Source organism: Tursiops truncatus, chromosome 8, assembly GCF_011762595.2.
Source record: "Tursiops truncatus isolate mTurTru1 chromosome 8, mTurTru1.mat.Y, whole genome shotgun sequence".
NCBI classification, from domain to species: domain Eukaryota; kingdom Metazoa; phylum Chordata; class Mammalia; order Artiodactyla; family Delphinidae; genus Tursiops; species Tursiops truncatus.
The window spans coordinates 80,363,169-80,382,306 of record NC_047041.1 but is presented as its reverse complement, the minus strand read 5'-3'; the positions used below and the strand labels follow the sequence as shown (position 1 = coordinate 80,382,306).

General features: G+C 37.6%; 1 long non-coding RNA gene across 1 annotated transcript in view; it reads left to right on the top strand.

The window, feature by feature from the left end:
• The window catches only part of LOC141279269 (uncharacterized), a 326,550-nt gene that overhangs the window by 74,767 nt on the left and 232,645 nt on the right, over positions 1-19,138 (top strand). The window lies entirely within an intron of this gene.

The window sequence follows — 19,138 nt, the reverse complement described above, 5'->3', positions numbered from 1 at the left end:
CCTCCACTGACTAGACATAGACAAGAATTTCACGTTAAGCATGTTTACATCATTTTGTTATGTTTGCTTGTGCCTCAGTGCTTTTTAGCGGTTGTTTAAAATAATTATTTGAAAAAATAAATCTTTGCATTAACGTGAGCTGCTTATTTGTGCCTTGAATTTTGAGCCAAGAACATTGGTTTCTACTGTGAATTTAAAGCTTATTTCTTGTGAAATCTGATAAGTCATGTCCAACTTTGGATCTGTCGTTTTACATGCAGCACACGTGAATTTCATCAAACGCTGGCTCAATTCTGTTAGCCGCCAATGAAACATCTGGTAGTGTAATGTGCTCAACTTGATATCTGTTGAGTAAAGTATCAATCTTGTAACAAATTTTCAAGTGATTTCAGAGCATTCTTACTGGCTAATTACTGATATCAATAATAATTATGTTAAACTTGGTACTTCTCTTGCCATGTTATAGTAGACGTCTGGCAGTCATAGAACAAGGAAGCTAATATTTTTTCTAATGTACCTTTGAGGAAGTGACTTAAGGATTACTATATTGTTTCCTCTCCCTATGGTATTAAGATGTCTTTCCAAATGCATATGATAGTCTAATCTATCAGCAAATCATTAAATAATGTTACAGGGACTTTGGAAGGTATTATTGGTAGAACAGATAAATCCATGTATTATAGAAAAGTTCTCATCACTACCCATAGTCATATAATAATAGTTGCTATAATTAATAGTAGTCATATAATACTAATTCTCTACTTTGCTGTGGTGTATAGACAAGTATATGGTTGCATCTTTTTCCCTTTGGCTGAAAGGTCTAATTTCCTTGTTCCTATCCATAAAAGATTTTGGATGCTTCCTTTGCCATATTTAAATTTTATAGCTGAAAATTGCCTTTTAATTTCCAAATAGCTGTTAGATGGCAAAGTCAGTGCTTTGGGTAACGTTAGGATTCTTTAATAATTAAAGGCAGTTCTTTTCTTTGGATGCTTCCATCAATGAAATTTCTTGCAGCAGTCACTTTTCCATATACCTAAGGCAGCAGAGCTCTTATAATGTTCTCTGGATGTATATAGATTAAATTTTGAATCATAACAATAATAATGAGTAAAGTTTTCTAAACACTTTTTTTTTTTTTTTTTTTTTTGGCCAGAAAATAGGCATATCCACTACTTGGTGTGAGTGATTTCATTTAATACTTCATTTCTCAGGGATTTCTAGGGGAAGATCACAAAAATTATAAGTGCATATTTAATGAAAGAAGACAGTAGTAATCAAAAGTTTGCCTTCTGTTTGGTTTCATAGCATTTATTTAACTTTTCATAAAGAAACACATACCATGCTTATAGGTCAATTTTTGTGTGCTCTTTGCCCAGTGATGTGATTGCTAATATTAAAAAGTCAAAGAAAAGATGTCCAGGAAATAGGGACCTGTCCCTGATGACAGGGACCAGGATTGAAGGATCTGGAAGAATTTTCGATATGGCATATTTGTCAAAAACAGTTGGGTAGGCTTAGATTTCGGTATCCTTTGCCATGTTGCTGGTACTTTCAGACATCTCTTTTTTATCACTGTAAAATGTGAAAAATCGCATTTCAAAAGCAAGAAGGGAGCAAGAAAGTGTTTTCTTGGACCACTTACTGCTGCACTGCCCTCATCTACATTGGCTGTCCTGTTCATGATGTCTTCCGTACCTCAGTCTTTTCCCTTCTGATGGTGGACACCATTGAATTTTGATACTCTCACTTATCCAATGGTTGTGAAGGAGCTGAACTGATCAGTGGATGAAGCACTCAGGAAATAGGCCCCACTCTGGACATCTAACTCATTAATTTTATTATGGTAAATGTTAAATGCTTGCTAATGTATCTTGGAAAATATGGCAAGATGAAACCAATACCTGTTTTTTCTATTTATTATTTTTTTCTTTTAAAATCATCTCTATTGTGGTATATATAGTGCCTGTACAATAAGCAGTATCTACCTCAAGTGTACAAGTCAATGAATTTTGACAAATGTATACACCTGTGAATCCACGACTACAATCAAGATGCAGACGTGACTCCAGCAACCAATGAAACCTGCTTTGCGTCACTATAGATGAGTTTTGCAATTTCCAGAATTGTGTATAAATGGACTCTTGTTTCTGGCTCCTTTCACTTAGCACCATGTTTTTGATTCATCTATGTTGTTGCATATATCATTCCGCAGTTAGTTTTTTTCTTTTTATTGCTGAGTACAATTTCATTGTATGGACATACCACATTCTGTTTAATCCATTCACCTCTTGGTGGACATTTAGGTTTTCTAAACCCTGTTTTGATGTTCTTTTTTTTTTTCCCCCCCGCCAAATCTTGTTCTTAGTGCCACCCGCTAATTATTTCATGTCCTTAAACCTAAATTTCATTCATCTTTTGTCATTTACTCTACTACTTGGCTATATTCTTTATATACTACAAGAAATCAATCTACCATTAAAAGTTTATAGAGGATATGTATATTTCAGTAGAATTACTTAGTATTTTAAAAAAATCAGTTCTTAATGATTTCTTTCTGAAACGAAGTGCTTCTAATCAAGAATGTGTATTCTTTTTCTCCAGAAGTCACTTTTATCTCTGGGCCATTTTTGTTACTTTGATGGCAGCAATGATGAGGATTTCCCTAGAAATACATGCTGACATATAGGTAGACCAGCAGTCCGCTGACAGAGCACTTCCTTGCTTCAAAGAAACAGTACATGACAATTAGAGTGATTTCAGTTATAAAAGTTGGTAAATGAAATGCAGAGTTTTCTATGTTCCCCATTTGAAATATAAACTCTTTGAGACTTTCATTAGTTTCTTAAAGTAACAATCTTCTTCTGCAAGTTATACTAATGGAGCGAGCTGCAGCCTCTCCACTGAAGCAAATTTTTGAAGACCAATTTTGCCTCTGCCCAACTTAGTATAGCTACTGAAGTTAGGAGCAACATGAGTTTAGGAGGACTGTTCTTTTAAATCTTTCTTTTAGATCATTTCTTTTAAACATCCAGACTTAATGTCTAAGTACATTCACATTTTTAAGTTCTCTGGGACTCCCTTTGTTCCTGTTCTTTCTTCTCTTTCTCTCCAGTTTTCTTTCTCCTTCATTTTTCATCTGCATTTGCATTTCTCTCTTTTTCTTCCTATTCCCCCTCTAGCCACAGGTTCTCCAAGGAAGGACTGAGCACCACAAGAGAAATTCTTTCTGCTCTGCTTTGACCATCTTGCCTATGAAAGTTTGCTTTCCTAACCCGGAAATCTCAAAGATGTTGCTAGAGTGAGTTCTGTATCCTATACCCTGGCAAAGCTCCTAGAACCGGTCCCAGTGGGATTTCTGTTTTAGAAGCTGCCTTAAGATCTTTGTAGCATTGTTCAGTTTGCTTTCCTAAAAGAATTTCAGCCAAATGCATCTCCTTAAAATGTTTTGCCAAAGTATGTGACCACTTCATCAGTGTAAAGATTATGTATATAAAAATACAAACATGTGTGTGTATGTATATACTTGAATATATATATACTCACACACACAACTCTAAACATATGTATATCTAAACAACTAAGTAAGTCCCCTTAGGCACCTTCCTCTTCTACCCCAAAAGCACTTCCTTCCACCCACTCATAGTTGCTTTGACTGCACTGACTGTGTAAGGCTCCTGGGATTCTATCTCATTCCATCTCACGTTCAACTAATCATGTATTCTTTAGCTTAGTTGTGATGATATAACAATTAGGCAGTTGTACTTGTGCTTCCAACTGCATATTGGGACCCTGCTGAACCAGTTGGCTAAGTGGAGGGGTGAGTGAGGCAGTGGGAGAGGTAGGGGAAAAAGGTATGGATATGCTGGTGTAGGTGGTCTTTGAGCATTAATAAAAGAAAATTGCCATTTTTAATTTGATTTACAACCATATTAGCAATGACTCTTATAGCAGGGAGAAAATATATCAGACTTGGCTAGTGGACATTTAGGGTCTTGTAAAATTGTTATAATTTGATAGTGTCACTGATCTTAAAATTCAAAAAGACCACTCATAGCATATGGTATAATTGTTCATTAATTCAGTCTTCCACTAACACTTGAAGTGAGCCTATACTGTATGAAGATTCCTGTGCTGGGACAGTGGCATGCATGAAGCATGCTCTTTTTTTTGGGGTGATATGAAAATAGATGTATTTAGAACTAGCACCACAACACTTCACTAACATTCTTCAAAAGGTCACATCTGACATCCCATTTAAATCTTTGATTTTTTTTTCATGATCTTCTACAGGTCTCTCTTTATTAGACTGTGGCTTCAGTTTCAATGAGGCATACACTTGACTTTAATGTGTATTCCCGTCAAAGTCTTTGGCATTAGTGTATTAATTTATCATTCAAAAAACTCTTAGTGGGTACCTATAGGCACTCATTATGGGCCAAAAAATATTTGATGTTATGGAGATGCATAGAGATCAATAAGATACTCATTCTTACACCTTGAGCTTACAGTCATGTAAGAGAGACAGATTTGGGAACAAATCATGTTAGTCACTGTGACACATGTGAATGGGGCTATGAATCCAGTGCCATGGAAATCTTAAATTCCCCGTTGACTTGGTATTTCTTTTATACCAGAACTTTATTGAAAACTAATGGGGGGTGGGGAAGAAAACTAATTTTGTCAGCTAAACCCAGTCTATTATTTTAGGAAAATTTTTGTTCAGAGGAAAGCACACAACTTTGATCTTATTTATTTTAAACTGTTGCAAATATGTATTTAGAACTGTAGGTTTAATATTCTTTAAATTTTGTACCTTATTTTTGAAATAATGGTGCTACTGGAAAGAAGCATTTTATATTTCATATTTAGAGAGATGGTGGGAGAAATTGATTAGCCTTGAGTGAAAGCAGGGATATTCTCACAAACGATGACATATTTTCTTTGCATATGATTCTAAAAATTGGATATTGACATTTACAACGGGGGGGTCTGTCTTTGTTAATCTCCATGATTTCTTCATGTATCACTAACTTGGTATTTCATCAGCTGTTTATTATATTGCTCATAGAGATACAGCTTTGGTTGTCTCTCAGCATCTGTCTCTTGCAACGGTGGAATTTCACTTATGGCATTTTACTCTTCTAGGTAATTGAATTAAATGAGAAAGTACCTAATCAATTGCTGTGTATTCTCTCTTTCCTCTCTCTCTCTGACATACACACACACACGCACACACACACACACACAAAATGTAATATAATGGGCTTCAGTTAAGTAATAATAATGTAATTCTTCTCATAGGAAATTTCTAGGTAAGCAGCTCAATTAAGCATTTGTTTTTAAGTTTCTGCTCTTGGCTTCTGGGGGATGGCTTTTGGACAAGGTGTTGTCTGTTTGAGTCTCAAACGGAAGAGACGTTGTCTGGTACATTGTAGACTGTGTCTGACTGGTCTGATGTGGAGCCTAATGAGAAGGCTGACCTCATATTTCATGATTGTAGCATCAGTTTTGCCTCTGAATTAAATCAGAAAAAACGGCCTCAGTTCCTCTTTCTAAAGAACATTATCTAATACTAACTAATCTTACCTTGTCTTCCTCCTCCATGGTTTCCCACCTGCGGTTATTGAATGCTGCTTTTTTTTGTGGAGCAGGTGAGAAGGCAGAAGACAGAGAGTCAGTGAAGTCAGAGCATGCCACAACCAAGATAACACATGCAAAGTGACTAAAATGGTACGCAGTGCATAATAAATGCTCAGCGTTTGTTTAGTATTGCGATTATTATCCTCATCACTCCGCTTTGCTTTTACATGAATGCCTCGTGATTGTCAGATTGAATAGTTTAAGTATTTCTCCACCATTCCTCATAATCATTAGCAATAGAAAATGTTCACCTTTGAATATATCAATTGACAAATGTAAGAAAGATAACAGTATCTTTCCATATTTTTGTGGTATATCTGATACAAATGGTACTGAAGCATATTCAGGTCTGTGTTAGTTTCTTATTGCTGCTTTTAAAAATTACCACAGATCTGTGTCTTGAAACAACACAAATTTACTGTCTTATAGTTATGGAGATCAGAGTTTCGAAAATCAAGGTATCAGCAGAGTTGCATTCTTTCTAGAGACTCAAGTGGAGAATCTACTTCCTTGCCTTTTTCAGCTTTTAGCGGTTTCCCACATCCCTAGGCTCCTGGCCCTCTTCCATCTTCAAAGCCAGCAGTCACATCACGCCAGCGTCCATTTCACATCGCCTTCTCTTACTCTGACCCTTTCAACTCGCGCTTACAAGTATCCTTGTGATTGCACTGGGCCCATCTGGATAATCCAGGATAATCTCCCATCTCAAAATCTTTAACTGAATCACATCTACAGAGTCTTTCTCACAAGTTCTGGGAATCAGGATGTGAATGTATTTGGGGTCCATTATTGTGCCTGATGGAAGTTCCAGTGAAAACCATGACCATTACCTGTTGAGTAGAATCACAGAACTTGAGATCTAAAAGGTACATTAGATCAGTCATTTTACAGATGAGGAAACGAAAACGTAGTAGGTAAGGATTATACTACCTGGGACTAAAACCCAGGTCGTGAATCTCTAATCAGATGACTTTTCCAGTTTGTATGCAGCATTTCTTAAAACTGTGCCCATTGGCCGATTAATTACTTTTTTTTTTTTATTAAGAAGCCATGTTATAAAATTCCAAATAGTAGTTTTAGACTGAATTTGAAGCCACTTTGGAATTTGAAGCCACTTTGATATCTGAAGGCAGTTTATCCTCTTGGACTTCATTTTTGACACATTTAACAAAAGAGCTGGATACTTCAAAATTAGTTCAGTGACTTTTTTTTTTTTAAAGGGAAAAATACTTAAGGTGCTCCCAAGAAGCTTATAAAATGTATAACTGCGGCTCCAGTCGAAATTGTGAAGCCCAGAATTCTTCCACTTCAGAGGAGAAAAATATGATCTTTGTGAATACTTCTCATTCAGGCCACAATTAAGAAAATTCCATACTAAAAAGGGTAAACAATTGATTTTTATGAGAAGTGGGCATGATTAGAGCTATGCTATTGCTTGTTTAGATTGACTATTTAATGGACTGTTTAGAAAACTCACAGTACCATTTAATTTCCTACGTTTCATCTGTGTAGTATACCAGGATGCTATAGTCAATTAGAACAGTGTGTTCTTATGTACAATATATATGGTTTTTATGAAGCTCACCCAAGGATAAAATAAATTAGAAACTGGCTCGCTGCCTCTATTTCATTCTTCTTTTTTACTCTTTCTGAAGTTTGAATTTTTACAGTCTACAGAGGATGCATTTAGTCATTTTGATGCTGTTTTATTTTCTGGGCTGCATTTTAGAAGATGACCTGAAAGATAGACAACTGATCTTCTCATTTGTATACAGTAGACATTACCTAACCAAATAAGCAAGGGTTTATTGAGCATCTCCTGTGTTCAAAGAACCATGCTGGGGATATCAAGATGAATTAGACACAACTTTTTATAATGGGAAAGCCATCAACTTTGAATTTAACTTTAGTTCCTATTTTCTCTCTAGCCCTTAGTAAAAGTCAGACTGTGAGCAAATACTTAACTGCTTTAAACTTCCGAAAGTGGGAAAATGAGACCTATCTCCCAGGGGGGTTACAAGGATTAAACTGAGGTAATGCATGTGAAAACACCAAGTACAGTACCTCATGCAGAGCAGGTGCTTTATAAATGTTCGTTTCCATCTTCAAAGAGCTCACAGCCTAGTAGGAGAGGTGAGCTATCTATAAATAACTGTAATACAAGGCAAAGTGATAAGTGGCGTGAGAGAGGTCCAGATAAGGAGCTGTTGGAGGTCAGAGATGAACTATGTTATGGGGTTCAGAGAGGGCTTCTTGGAGTGTTTTCATGGCATCTTAGCTGGCCCTTAGAAAAGAGAGAGAATTTAGACATGTCAAGATACAGGCCCTGTGATCTGTGCTCTGTCTCCCGGTTGATCTCGCACTAGCTTGCTTTCTGTGCCATATCTCGTGCATTATCCAGTGCTCGCGTTTTCCGGTTTTCTCTCTTTAGATCTGACTTCTGGCTGTGCTCATATATCATCAAGGATTAATATCCTTTCCTTCAAGGGCACTCTGTCTGGGCTGTTGCTTTTACACTTTTCAGAGTTATATGTAATATAAATAGAATAATTTTATTTGTTTTTAAGAGACAAGTCATTTTTCCCCTGAAATAACTTCTGATAGTAAGATGGACCCAATTAGAGTAATTTCATGTGGTTGGTTGGCAGAGATCTAAGCGAGTTTTTTGGGGAGCCCTTGAAGGGAATTATTCATGACCCTTGGAATCAAGATTTTTCTTTCAGAGAAAAAAAACAATTGTCAGACTTGTTTTTCTTTTAGACGTGTGATGCTGGAAATCCTCTCCACTGTTGCCCACGCAGCTGCTTCCATTTGTGCTCTCTGCATCATAGTCCCTCTTAATAGCAGTACAACCTCCATTGGCCTCTGCACTTCACTGAAGACCTGATTTAGAAAATTGACTCATTTTGCACAGGCTACCGAGCAGCTATTTGGAGGTACTGTCTTCTAGTGACTTACAGCTTGAACTAGATTGAAAGCCCCAAATGTGGCTTTTCTTTCTTATTTACCTCCAAAGTCATGTAACCTCTACCACATTTTTTTTTTTTTTTTTTTTTGCGGTACACGGGCCTCTCACTGTTGTGGCCTCTCCCGTCGCGGAGCACAGGCTCCGGACGCGCAGGCTCAGCGGCCATGGCTCACGGGCCCAGCCGCTCCGCGGCATGTGGGATCTTCCCGGACCGGGGTACGAACCCACGTCTCCTGCATCGGCAGGCGGACTCTCAACCACTGCGCCACCAGGGAAGCCCCCAACCTCTACCAAATTTGACTCCAGATATTGATACTTCACATACTTTAACTCTAGTTAATGTTCGAGTATAGTATTTTCTGAATCAAAAGTTGGAACATATTGTATGATGTAGGATCCAATTTGGGGGCTATCATATCATATATATACGTGTGTGTGTGTGTGTGTGTCTTGTGTGTATAGCTCAAACCTGGTTGGTTGCTATACCTTTGTTACTATTAAGTGGACCCTTTCCTCTTCGGATCTCAGTTACAAAAAAAAAGTTTAGTGTCCTTTAATTTGCAGCACTGAACTTTTGGCCCCAAGGTGGATACATCTGATTAGAATATAAGGTATTAAGAGTTCTTAATTATTAATAGCTGTTAATAACAGTCATCATATAGGAGGATGTATTTAGATTTGGGAGAAAGTTCTCATAAGTGGGGCTGTATGGTTGTTTATTCCTGGTTCATAATAACACATATCCAAGGGCTCTATTAACTTTGGTTTGGGATCAAACAGTTGTTTGCTGATGTGGCTTGATCCTCCATTCTTGGCTGGGGGTCCTCCACCCTTAAGAAGAATCACAGTCTCTAAGATCTTGGTGATAATGATTCAGAGGGGCAACATCTGCCTCCCCAGGCAGGAGCCTGTGGCGTTATTTTGTTCCTCTCTTTGCACTTGGGATTGAACAAGTAGGGGTTTGTGGAGAGAGAAGGGACTCTACCTTTAATCTTATTACCAGGTGTTGCTCATCTGAGTGGGTAGACTAGTGATGCCCGGGTTACAGAGTGGGTTTCTCTGGAGGCTCTGGCTCCTCTCTACAACCGGTTGAAGTTTTGCCTTAGGCTAACTGTCCAGAAGATAAAAGTAAAACTCAACAAAAGATTGGGGCTTTGTGAAATTTTAGAACCCACTTGAAATGTCTTTTGGAAGAGATGGAAATGTTGAGAACTTGACAAGAATATTTGTGGGCCCATGTCACCAGGTTGTGACATGTGTGGTGGTGGAAGACTTGGGTGGGGAGTGTGAGGGCTGGGAGTGGCTTTCTCTATCCCGTTATCACCCTGCTTTCTCATTCACGTGCTGTTTCACCCTGTTTTCAGCTCTTTCGGCCTTTTTTTTTTTTTTTTTTGCGGTACACGGGCCTCTCACTGTTGTGGCCTCTCCCGTTGCGGAACACAGGCTCCGGATGCGCAGGCTCAGCAGCCATGGCTCACGGGCCCAGCCGCTCCGCGGCATGTAGGATCTTCCCGGACCGGGGCACGAACCCGTCTCCCCTGCATCAGCAGGCGGACTGTCAACCACTGCGCCACCAGGGAAGCCCTCTGCTTTCTTTAAATGTATAGACTGAGGTGGTACTCAATGGTTAGTTCATTTGAGTGTTCGTAGTACCCTACGAACTAATTTGACTAATTTATTGATTATAGTTTTCAGGGAGCAGTGATGTTTTTACTGTGAATCTATAAAGATACTCATATAGATAAGGACAGAAATCTTCTTAGTATTTGTGAATCATCTTGATCAGTAAGATCACTCTTAAGAACCAACTCTAAAGCATGAGGCTGAGAGCGTCAGAATCTTTTATTATCTTTTATTATTATTTTAGGATGTTCTGCTTTTTTGACATGGGTCAGTTTCCAGCTCTAGATCTTTATCTTTATCTGTACTTTGACTCCAGGCAGATATACAGGAGCTTGTGAATACAGTCTTACATAGCAAAAACTCACTTTGATATAGGTTGTTCTGGGGCCCTAGCCAAGATTTTCATTTTTCTTTTAGTTTTTCAATTTTCAGATATACCAAAAGGACTTCACTCTACCTTCATCTTTGAATAATATAGATCCTAAAGATGAAGTAGTAGGAGGCTTTCATGTGCTGCATACTTTTGTGGCCTGCCAGAAACTGGTCTCTAGTGGTTTTCCCAAAGGGTCTCATAAGCAGTTAATAGTTATTAGTTGAAAAAAGGGGTCATTTTTGAAAGATTGAGTTAAAGTGAAACTAGTTTTTTTGTGATGGTACTTGTTAGAGCCTACAATACGATAATGTGTATAGTGAATTTCCAAAAGGTTGATGTGTGGACTTTGATATGTTTAAACATAATCCCCCTGCCACTCCCCCGCCATCTCTTTTATTTCTTTTCAGAGAATCTCAATGGATTTTTGTTCCACAGAACAGAATTCGGTCCATACTGTTTATAGAATCTAGAAAAGAGAATTTTTGAAAATTTGTATGAAAATTCTGTAACATCTCTCTTGTGTCTGGGCTTCTAAGAGTCTAGATAAGTGCTTCTAAAACTTTAATGTGAATGCACATTTGTTGGATAGCCTGTTAATATGCAGACTTTCATTCAGTTAGTCTCAACAGGGGCAGTGATTTTGCTTTTCTAACAAGCTCCCAGGTGATACTGATGCTACTGACCTCTGGAACACACTTTGAGTGCTTAAGGGCATTCCCAGGTGAAAAATGTTAAAATGGTCTCTGCTACCTGGAGCCCAGAGGTGAGCTGATTAGAAAGGCATTTCCTCCACAGGACTGGAAGTTTGAGCTGGAAGTAGTTTTCATGCAAGCCAGATATTACACTTATATATGATGTACATGCTCTTTATTTTTTTCTTATAATTTTTTTTTCCTGGCTATGAGGGGTACACCCATTCATAGATTGAGAATAAAGTAGCAAAAAGCTCTGTGCTTTGACACTTGCTGTGTGTGTCTGAAGTATTCCATGGTGCATTTGAGAAGTCTGAGATGGGAGAGTTTGGATCTCTGTTCTGTAAACAATAACTTTGAATGGTAAATACACATCGAGAATGCTTAGTTAGACCTACTCCTGTAACCCCTCTAACCATCTCAATACTCATGCACCCAGTTTAGAACAAAGAGTTAACTGAGTCTCTGTATGAAAGTTTATCAGCAATTCAGAAAGGGTTATCATTGTTTAATCTAAGGCTGGAGTAACAAGATTCATATCTTGGACTAACTCCATTCATTTCTTCTTCAGTAGATGTCTGTAGAAAGATTCCAAGGCTATGGTCTGAGCTTGATGGAAAAGAGCGACACAGTTGATTACTGATGTGCATGCTAGTCATGGGAAGGGAAATATCCTCACGGGAGCAGAGCTGATAAGGCATTGGGTTATGCTGAAACCACATTGTCAACAGATGATCTTTGCACCCTGTGATTTGGTTAGCATCCACTGTCAAATACTTAAATATTGGTTAAAGCTATTATAAAACCGATTTGTCTCAAATGTCATTTTATTATTTTTTTAGTACTACAATTGCTTTTTAGGCTGTGTACTCAGAGTAACTGGGCTGAGATTCCAGCAAAATATCTGGATTGTGCTAAAAATAAATGCAATGTTATTCCTTTAAGTCCCGGGGCTTCCCTGGTGGCACAGTGGTTGAGAGTCCATCCGCCGATGCAGAGGACATGTGCTTAGATTGATTACTCTTCAAACTCCTTGCTAACAAATTCTTTGTAATGGAGGGCCTGTTATAGTGAATTAGTTAAGATTTCTTTGTAATTAGAAATTCCTGTTTGCAAACAATTGACGGAGTCATTAAAAGTCTTTTGTCTTCAGTGGGTTAAACATATTTTCTGCAGTTTAGATTACAAACACTTTCTTCACTGTGACAAGTTAAGCTTTAGTCTAATCCTTGGTCATGTCAAACATTTTAAATTAATTGAGTCTGAATCATGATTTTAGTATATTCCTAGAATTGTATAATAAAGCACTAATAATAACGATCACGATGCTTCTTTCATGCGTTACACTCAGTTTGTTGGAGCAGAAGAGATTCAACATAACATAGACACCCAATGTGGGGAAAAAACAGATCCAAAATTATCTAGTGACTTACTCAGCTATAAACTACAGTTTTTAGAGTGACATAAAATATCCTGGGTACTGTGCATATTCTAGTATATATGTTCTTGTATTGGTGGTAGTGTATATTGTTTTGCTTTTTTTTTGTTTTCTTGTTCCCCATATAAATCCAAACAAGAGCTTTTCTAACTTGGTAGTAGAAAGTCAGGATAGAAACCTGGATGAGCTCTCCCCCGTTTCTGAGTTGTATATAATCTGTTGGGCTACTTTGTGTCCACCTCTTCGTAAATTTAGATGGCTGGCTCTGGCTGCTGTAAGAAGGTATGTGTCATAGCTATATAAGAATGCAAAATCTATCATAGTTGTACTACTGTAAATTTAGCACCTGTTGCTGTATAATTACGACACTGCATTTGAAGAAAATAAAAAAGCTAATTCAAATGTGTGTACAGAATATTGTTTTCTCATTTATGTATTACAAAAGATGAGAATGTAGATTACCAGGCAGAAAAAATGGAGAAATTTGTTTCATGTAGCCTTATACAAATCATATTGTCTAATGCATGGGGGAGAAGGGATCGTAGCATGGTGGATAAGCCTTTTTGAGAGCAGGGACCATGTCTTTTATATTTCTCTCCCTGAATACCCTGCACTGGGCTCCCTGCAGAGCAAGTATATTGATTGTGGAATCCCCAAATCATGTATATTTTTCTTTGGGCTGTAAGTAGGCGTAAAATCAGACAAAGACAGTAAGCAAGGTCTATAACATAAAATAATTGAAGGGAATATGTGGATCAAAATTATTTATGGTGGGGAAGGGGGAGAAGAAAAAATCAAAAACATCAATTCAGTCAAAATAAGTGCTAAATCAGTGACTGAAATAAAGTGTTGGTTATTTGAGTTTGCTCAGGTTTTTAAATCTTACTTTTAAAATGTAAAACCAATTCCTTTCTTTTTTAGTTTGTCAGAAACAGATACATAATTTGCTTGAATATGTTTCTTAGGCAGCACTGAAAATGAGAGTTAAGACAAACGGATTATCCACTTGCAGAATCAGCTTTCAGTTATCCAGAAGCCATTACCACTTGTGAACAAAATGGGAGTTTTTTTGCCTTAAAGAGAAATAAAAGAGAGTGTTAAGTATCATTATATAATACTTTATGTAAACAGGAAGGTGTTTTCACAAAACAACTTGATGCCAGGCAGTTTATCATGTGTATGTAATTGGTGCCTGTGGTCAACCCATAATATGGTTGTCTTCTGTTTGCTCCAAGAGTATGATGGAAAAGTAACATTAGAGTGTGGAACTTTAGCCATGAATCTTAATTGAGTTTGCTAAGGTGCTACTTAAAAAAAAATTTGCAGTGGATTTGAATCAGTGCCACTGTGTTAAAACACAAAACTCAGTCATGTAAACATCTTTTTCCAAGGTCAGAGAACGGCTTTAATGAGTTAAAAGAATGCTATGATTCCCCAGCTAGGAAGATGTATTTTATTCTATGCACAAAATAAACATAATGGATATTGCAATTAAGTGCTGTAAGATAGAGTCCTGGATACTTTTGATGGACCTAGATTCATCTAGTGTAGATTTTTATTCTTGGTTAGCCACTAAACCCCATTTTGAGGGGTGAGAAATAAGGGTACTGAGAGACTTCATTAATTTGCTCCGACTCAGTGAGTGGATCCACGTTAGTAGAAATTATATTCTAAGTTCTATGCTTGGATCAAGCTGCTCCTTAAGGCAACAGTGTGTGGTTATCAACTTCCTAAAAGTAGTTTACGTATATTAATGCTTGTCATATGCCAGACACTGTGTAAAGCACTCTATGCGCCTTATGTCATTTTATTCTCAGAACAATATAATGAGGAATATATTATTATTATCTGCATTTTAAAAACATCATAGGCAGATGTTCAGAACTTGTTCGAGGTCATATGGGTGGGAGATGGTGAAAATGGGATATGATCCCAGTTAGTTGGCCTTCAGCGTCCTTTCTCTTAAGGACGCTTATGTTACACTTCCTCCAATGTATTAATATGGAGCCAGCCAAGAAAATTAGATGTTCTTAACAGAACCAAAAGTCTTCATTTCAACTGTGGTGGGATTCATTTCTTCCATAAGGAGATACATGGGTGTAAAACACAAAATATTGCATCTATTAATATATCAGATTAGACAATTTTTCAATTGCTTTTAGTCCTGAAATTCTGTGAATTAGTAAAGACGTTTTAGTTGAAACTGTTTCCTCTTAGAGCACATTTCAAAACACTTTTCAAATAGAAAAGCAAATTCAGCTCCAAATTCAATTCATATCCAAATTTATCTTATAAAAACAATACCTAATTTTCTCTCCAAATGAGCTTATAGAATATATATTCAAAAGGAACAGTGACTGTCTTTTGAAAAATTTTCATATATTCTCCTGAAGTCCTAAAAATGACTAAATTTGTGGGTTTTCCCTCCCTTTTCTTTTTCTTGTCTAAGCAGAAGGCCTTGGTGGGAAAAGGGGGCCTAATTAATTTGGGAAAACATGCTACAGCACATTTACTGAGATGCTATCATAAGTAATTAAAACAAAATTGCTCTTGTCAAAATAAATGAATAAATTTGATGAGGCATTTTCCTTTATTTTACAGATTTGTTCCACTTTATCACTAATTCATAAAATCCACAAAGGGTCTCTAGTCATCAGTGTGATTAAATTCTGCAGTTGTTGCACTGTTATGAAAGGGAAATAAAAGTCAGAAATGTATACCAGGCCAAATCAATGGGGTGAGAGCACATTTCTGCAAGTACGCTAAGTGAGAATGTATAGGCCTATGACCATCCAAGGCCAAGGCAAGAATCATCATTAATGTTCAATATTTGTATACGAAAACTGACTGTAATAGCGATTTTTCAACATAAAGGACATTCAGAAAGTACTGAAAACAATATTTTCATAATTGAGAGAGAAAACTAAGTTATTGTGTCATACATAATACAAGCTATAGAAAGCAAAGCTTAACCACATGTTCTGTTCTTAGATATTGATAGGTGTTGGAATACTAGGGTGAGTGTTGAGTAAAGGAATGTCATATTGCATGTGACATATCAGATTCGCATGTATCAAAAGAGGGTTTAGGTTAAGAACGATTGAGAAACACAGAAGTGATTCATCCAAAAGTGATGCTAATGTCCCTGAATCTGTAAAGCAAAGAAGGTAATATTGGGAGAGGTCATACTGTAGCTAGTATTCCCAGTTTAAGCTGTTCAAAAATTGAAGTTCTCTATTTGTTGAGTCCCCACTGTTTTAGATAGCATGGGGATACCAAAATGAAACATTCATGGGTGCGCCTTGTAGGATCTTGTGTTCTCATATAGGAGAAAAACATATTTAAATAGTTATAATACGATGAAAGCAATATTTGTTGAAAAAATTCAGGCAAGTTTTCTGGGAGGTTAGAATAAGGAGAGTTTACCGCTGGCTTTGGGGGTCAGGGTGGCACTAGGCTAGACCATGAGTGTTTGGTAGGTTTTGGAGAATGGACATGGAAGGATAGTTCCAGGCTGAGGGAATTATAACAAAGATTCAGAGGTACAGAACCATTCCTAAGTTGGTGGGACATTATATTCGTTGTCTGAAGAATAGTTCTAGGAAAGGGTATAAACTAGAATGTAAGTTTAGGACCTGAATTTGTAAGACAGTTGGCAAGGGGGAGTAGGAGGCTGGTTTTGAACAGGAGAGGGGCATTATAACTTTCATGCTTCCAAAAGAGCAACTGGACAGTGAAATAAAATGCAGTGCACAAGGAATGTAGAGTTGGGGAGAATGGGAAAAAAGCTATGGCAATAGTTCAGACAAAAAGCATTGAATTTCTGAAGTAAAGTAGTGGGATAGGAATGGAGAGGTGATAGGGTAGATGAGAGAAATATCCAGTAACAGAATTTACAAGATTTTGCATGTGACTTCTTGGGACTGATGGGGGAAGCATCAATTATAATTTCAGGTTCAAGTCTGGATTATTAGGAACACATTTATGCCATTGGCTAGAAGAGGAAACTGGGGGAAAGGTAATGTTGGAGAAGGAAGATGGTGAATCTCTTTTGGACATACTGAGTTTGAGGTGCCTTCCTTTGGAAGGAACTTAGCAATTCCAAAGGCAGGTTTTGGAGTCCAATAACGCATATGCCAAAGATTTTATAAATATTATGCATCATTTTAGAGTCTTGAAGTTAAAAAAAATAGAGTGTTTAGTTTCCCTAATCCAGAATCTCCTTGCTGAAAGTCAGGACCTGATTCTTAAGAATACTTAAGTATACTTAAGTATAGGGGAGATATCTGTTGAATTAAAGAGACCCACATTACAATGAAGTCAGGGAAAATTTTAATAAATAGGCAGACTATCTCCAAATGTCTAAAAGCATTTGGGCACATTAGAATACAATAATGACAATGGTAGCTACTCTATGTTAGCAGTATAATACTTTCATTAATAATATTAAGAGCTATTAACACACTTGTTGAGTTGGCATGTGATGTGTCCCTGTGCTGTAAGAGCGTCGTGGCCTCTCTCACCTACTCCTCACAACACCCCCTGACGTGGGCTGTTGTTCTTCTCATTTAACAGATGAGGAAACTGAGGAAAAGTAAAGGATGAGTCTTATCAAGTCATACATCCAGTATGTGACGGGGCTGGAATTTGATATTTTGAGGCATGGATTCACTCACTCAACTGCACAGACAGAAACAGAGGCAGCAAAAGTAGAACCTTATCCTCTGTAAAAACTAATTCTGCCCAGAGCATTGGTGCCATTTTAAGGCTCCCCGTGAAAGGAAGGAAGGAGGGAAGGAGGGAGGGAGGGAGGGAGGGAGGGAGGGAAGACTGTCTTAGTTGCCCATAGAACATCAGCTTAATCATTTTTTTGGAGTTATTAAATTTAAAAGGATATGATTTTCTTTGAGAACTTTTTTGGGCGGGGGGCAAGGTTGATGGAACATCTATTTCATCGTCTTTAGAACTGAAAGTAGGCGTAACTGACAGTGCTCTTGCTATGGGTTGGGTACTTGACTAGAAAGGCATGATTTTCCCTCAGTTGGCTTGTGCGGACTGGCTTTTGCAGGCTGTCTTGCTGGTTGGGATCCTGCAGCAGCTGTTACTAATTAAGATCCTACCATTTTGACTACACAGGCCACCTCTGAGAGGGCTGGGTTGCCTTGTAGGTTTATAGAAGTAGGTTCAGAACCACAACTTCAGGCAGAGTACTGGAGATTTCTAACAGAAACCTGTGACCCTGGGCAAATCACCATTCTTTCTGGGTTTATATTCATCCATAAGAGAGGGCTAATACCTTCACTGCAGGGTGGTTGGAAGGTTGAAGTCAGATGATAGATGGCAATGTGTGGTGTCAACTGTGAAGCAAAGATAAGGAGGAGTTGCTTTTATGCTTCTAAAACTTTTAATTACAAAATTTTTTTTTGCACAAGTCATACATGTTAATGGTTAAAAATACAAAAACAAAAACTATATATTAAAAGTATAAGGATTTTTTCCTCATCTATTCCAATTTAATGCCAATTCAGTTTCCCAGAGACATCTACCATTAAACATTTTGATGTGTGTTCTTTTAGTTTGTGCATGCAGGCATGTGAGTGCGTGTGCGTGAGTGTGAGTGTGTGTATTTGGGTGCATGTGTGTTATGCCATATTAAGCATTTGTTCTACAGCTTTTTCTCTCACTAATAGTATTTTCTTCATTCTATGTTACTGACACATATCCACCTCGTATTTCAAACAGCTCCGTAATATTCCATAACATGAAGGCACCATGATGTCTTTCACAAGGCTTCTACTGATGGGTGTTTTGGTTATTTCTAGTTTCTCATTATTATATATAGTGCTCCAGCAAACATTCTTGCATGTAAGCCTTTGGGAATGTGTGCAAACAATTTTTTTTATACATCTTTATTGGAGTATAATTGCTTCACAATGCTGTGTTAGTTTCTGTTGTACAACAAAGTGAATCAGCCATATGCATACATATATCCCCATATCCCCTCCCTCTTGAGCCTCTCTCCCACCCTCCCTATCCCACCCCTTTAGGTCGTTGCAGAGCATGGAGCTTATCTCCCTGTGCTATGCTGCTGCTTCCCACTAGCTATCTATTTTACATTCGGTAGTGTATATATATGTTGATGCTACTCTCACTTCACCCCACCTTTCCCCTCCCCCACCCTGTGTCCTCAACTCCATTCTCTGTGTCTGCATCTTTATTCCTTCCCTGCCACTAGGTTCATCAGTACCTTTTTTTTTTTTTCAGATTCCATATATATGCATTAGCATACAGTATTTGATTTTCTTTTTCTGACTTCACTCTGTATGACAGACTCTAGGTCCATCTACCTCATTACAAATAACTCAGTTTCATTTCTTTTTATGGCTGAGTAATATTCCACT